A 5,076-nucleotide genomic window follows, 5' to 3' on the forward strand; every position below is an offset into this window, starting at 1 on the left:
GACCCCCCCGTCCTGCAGGCAGAGGGGTACACAGAGGAAGGGATTCTTCTCTCTTCCCTGCCAGCACCGGTGCATCCTGGTCATTCAATTGTTCCTCAGGGTTGGACTGACCCCGTTCACAACAGCCTAACTCTCAGCAGCCACCTACAGCACAGATTCCGGCAGAGAACGCTTAACTTCTTGGAGAAGCCTTTACTTTTCAATGAGATGCATATCCTTCCTTACCCTCAGACCCTCTGTCCGTATCTTGCCCCTATAGATTACGGCCCAACACCACTTGGCCACTGCAGAAGCGAGTGAAGTAAACCAAGCTGGTGATTACTGATGCAGCAAACAGAGGCTTTTTCCCAAGGCACTTAGTTTGTGCTGCATCCTACACAAACACAAAATTGCCAAGAAACCTTGGGGTGACGACAGAAGTGACAAGAGAGGACAGTGATATATCTAAGATCTTTAGCAAGCTGGTTTTAGTGCAAGACACCCAGGTTGCCCAGTCTGGTCTCTTTGTCATGCTAGTCCTCCTCACTGCAGAACAGACAAGGGGAACGAGGTAGGACAAAGACAAAGCATATACTTACGTTTTCCCAAAATCAAATAATCTGGCTCTGTGCAAGGCAAAATAAATGTATGTGCAAAAAATAACATGGTAATAACAGCAGCATGGCCTCTGTAGGCAGAAATTTGCCTGAGGATTTCCTTGCTTTAGGGGGGTGGAACTTTCAGAAAGTTCCTTACTGATAAATAAAGCCTGTAATTGTTTGGGTTTTTTTAAGACAAACCTCCTCTCACTGGAAGCCGGGGCTTTGGTAAACACATGAGAAGAGCTGCATGCGGAGCACCAGAGAACAAGATGTTTGCCAGAGGCAGGCATGTCCACAACACATTATCCATAATAGCTGCACCCATAATTGGTCAGAATAAAAAGTCTAAAGCACTGTAAAATGTCATATACCATATATATATATGCTAACAGCTCACACACAAGCTACAGCAGAATCAACTCTGTCATCTTGCCACTTTTGTGGAAACAAAGGAATTTCAGTGCAAGCTTGGAAGAGGAGTGGCCGACTGATGCGAACAGGCCAAGCCCCAGCAAAACTCAACCTCTGGCCATTAAGACAATAGGAAAATGTCAACAGGTCGCAGGGTAAATACATACAGCTGCCGAAAAGCCTGATCCCTTCACCTCTTTCGCTCTGTCTGCTAATGGACACGCTCACTTTTCTCCCCTGCAGCATCCAGGGACTCCTGTGTGCTGAAGGAATCAGAAAAGCAAAGGCAGCCTCACTTCATTATCAGCTGGTGGCTGCAGGGACACCATAACCTTCTGCACGCTCACGAGGCAGCAAGACTTGTCGCCTGCCCTCCCAGACTGACGTAGGCCAGCTGTCTGCAGCAGAGATTAACCTTGTCCTTGGTTCCAAGACGGTTTTTGTTCTGCCTGGCCTTGGCCCATGGAGGTCACAATCAGGTCTTGTGTACATCTGTGTAGTTCCAATCAGGGACAGCTAGTGTCATTCCAGGATTTTCTAGCAAAAATTAAAATCGAAAAATCTATCAAAAATTTAAAATTACTCTTCGTCCCAGAGCATCTAGGACCTCCTTTCAGGCTCAGCTTGCTGGTCTGGCACTGGACCAGCCCTACTACCCGCAGGCCGTGGCTTGCTGCTGGCTAGAGGTGTTCACTGTTCACATCACTCGGGGCTGAGGCTATTGTACACCATTGTACGCTATTGTACACCATTGTACGCTATTGTACACTATTGTATAGTGGCTGCCGAAGCACACGCAGAAGCTAGGGTGGCAGTACCTGCAGGTATTCCGAAGCGATATATCAGAATCTGGTCTGTAAGCCAAAGGGCTGAGACCTACAGCCAGCCTGGAGCTCTGGCACCCTTATACGAAATGGCAATACAACAGAAGATAGCTTCTTCTGCTGGCCTGCTGCCTTTAACAGTCAAGCATCCAGAGAATAGCAGCAGGGCAGAGCTTGCTTAGAGAAAGAAAGGATGTTAAACCCCCAAAAGAGGGCAACAACATCCAAAAGTAAAAATGGAAGGAAAGGACCACCTTCAACTGGGGAAAAAGAGCAGCACGATTCACTCAAAACTAACAACGTGCGCCTGGGTGGCATAGGCACCCGACAGCCAGCGTACTGAAGGATGCAGAGGTGCCTTCATGCCACAATTCAGTTGGGCCCATCACAGACGACCACGTGCAGTCTGCAGCACCCAGCAGAGGATTTTCGAACTGTCTTTCTTAGTGTAAACAAAGGCTCTATTACCATGTGAATCAAAGCTTATAGACATCACCACAGCAAAAAATATCAACTATACTGCTCGATGGAACCAGTATTATAAGGGAAATAATTTCAATGTAATATTCTAGTGAAAAAGCAATAGCACAAGATCCTCCCTCTTAAAAAATGCGGGGTGGAAGAGTTAAGCCATGTTTAATTACAAATTCTATCTTATGAACACCAATTTATGAATTGCTTAAATTATTAATTTCTTAGCAGAAAAAAAGCACGCTCAAGTCCTGCACTGACAAAACCATGTCAGGCTCAACACAAAATCAATATTGGTTTTGGGTAGGAAATAAAAACTACCAAAAAAAACGCCCTACTCCCAAAACCTACAGCCTGCTAATACTCACAACTATCTGCATATAATTAATTATTGGGAAGGGAAAAGGGCTTGGGAAATACCAGTGCAGAGCAGATAAGAAAGGGTCAGCAATGCCATCAAGGCTTTTATTTTGGCAATTAGTACATTAGGTACTGCTGTAAGATCTGGCAGTGCTCACAACTGAAATTATTACACTGCCAGAAGCATACATACCTCAATATTCATCTATAGTCTCATCATGTTCACTTGTCAGCTGACAGGAGATATCTCAGGATACTCCATCTTTCACTCCTGGATACTGTATTACAAAACATGAGGATGAAGAACCGCCCACTGTACGAGAAGATCAGGTTCGAGACCATCTGAGGAACCTGAAGGTGCACAGGTCCATGGGACCTGATGAAATCCATCCATGGGTCCTGAGGGAACTGGCAGATGAAGTTGCTAAGCCACTTTCCCTTATATTTGAAAAGTCGTGGCAGTCTGGTGAAGTTCCCGCGGACTGGGAAAGGGGAAACGTAACTCCCATTTTCAAAAAGGGAAGAAAGGAAGACCCAGGGAACTACAGGCCGGTCAGTCTCACCTCTATGCCTGGCACGATCATGGAGCAGATCCTCCTGGAATCTCTGCTAAGGCACATGGAAAATAAGGAGGTGATTGGTGACAGCCAACATGGCTTCACCAAAGGCAAGTCATGTCTGACAAATTTGGTGGCCTTCTATGATGTTGCCACAGCATTGGTAGATAAGGGGGGAGCAACCAACATCATCTACCTGGACTCATGCAAAGTGTTTGGCACTGTCCCACACGACATCCTGGTCTCTAAATTAGAGAGACAGGGATTTGATGGATGGACCACTCGGTGGATAAGGAACTGGCTGGATGTCCGCACTCAAAGGATTGTGGTCAATGGCTCAATGTCCAAGTGGAAACCAGTGAGGAGTGGTGTTCCTCAGGGGTCAGTACTGGGACCGGTGCTGTGTAACATCTTTTTGACAAAGACATGGACAGTGCGATTGAGTGCACCCTCAGCAAGTTTGCCAACGACACCAAGCTGTGTGGCACAGTCGACACACTGGAGGGACAGGACAGGCTGGAGAGGTGGCCCCGTGCGAACCTCATGAGGTTCACCCAGGCCAAGTGCAAGGTCCTGCACCTGGGTCATGGCAGACCCAGGCACAAATCCAGGCTGGGTGGAGAATGGCTTGAGAGCAGCCCTGAGGAGAAGGACTCGGGGATGCTGGTGGATGAGAAGCTCAACATGAGCCGCCGGTAATGTGGACTTGCAGCCCAGAAAGCCAACCGCATCCTGGGCTGCATCAAAAGAAGCGTGGCCAGCAGGGTGAGGGAGGGGATTCTGCCCCCTACTCCGCTCTGGTGAGACCCCACCTGGAGTACTGCGTGCAGCTCTGGAGTCCTCAGCACAAGAAGGACATGGACATGCTGGAACGGGTCCAGCGGAGGGCCACAAAGATGAACCGAGGGCTGGAGCCCCTCTGCTGTGAGGACAGGCTGAGAGAGCTGGAGGGCTTCAGCCTGGAGAAGAGAAGGCTCCGGGGAGACCTTCCAGCCCCTTCCACTCCCTAAAGGGGCTCCAAGGAAAGCTGGGGAGGGACTCTGGATCAGGGAGGGGAGCCATGGGATAAGGGGGAAGGGTTTTAAACTGAAAGAGGGGAGATTTAGATGAGATCTCAGGAAGAAATTCTTGGCTGTGAGGGCGGTGAGCCCCTGGCCCAGGTTGCCCAGAGAAGCTGTGGCTGCCCCATCCGTGGAGGGGTTCAAGGCCAGGTTGGACAGGGCTTGGAGCAACCTGGGCTGGTGGGAGGTGTCCCTGCCCAGGGCAGGGGGTGGCACTGGGTGATCTTTAAGGTCCCTTCCAACCCAAACCATTCTATGATTAAAGAGCTTTGTGTGACATTTGTTAGGCGCCACTGAAGGGGCGGGTGCTCAGATCCCTCAGTTCCTCTCAATTTTTATGCCGCAAGAACTCCTTAAATCTATCATTCTTAACTCCTGGTAAAATAAACTGCTGCAGTGAACTCAAACGGATAAGGCTGTGAACAATTACATCTCTTTCCATCTTTATGCCACAGCAGAGCCTACATTCAGCAAAGAAGAGCTGTCACTACTGCCAAATCTGGAGAGGGAAGTAATAGAGGCAATGCAAATTTCACAAGCAGGGTGTCTGCTGCCAGACAGGTTCATCGAGACAGACTGAACACCTCCCACAGCTGTACGAGTTTCCCTCTGACTTCTGGATCAGAAAGCTTCTTTTATTTACATCAGGTAACACATACAACTTTAACCCATGCTCCACATTAACAGTGATGGAAACATACATAATACACCACGCAGGTACATGCAAGTCTTGAGGAGAGTCATTTTGTGGTTGAACTCCTGGAAGGATCTCCTCTGAGGGTATGGGTGCTACTGCTTTTATTTCTTTACC

The sequence above is a fragment of the Larus michahellis genome, chromosome 19 (assembly GCF_964199755.1).
Source record: "Larus michahellis chromosome 19, bLarMic1.1, whole genome shotgun sequence".
Taxonomy (NCBI): Eukaryota; Metazoa; Chordata; class Aves; order Charadriiformes; family Laridae; genus Larus; species Larus michahellis.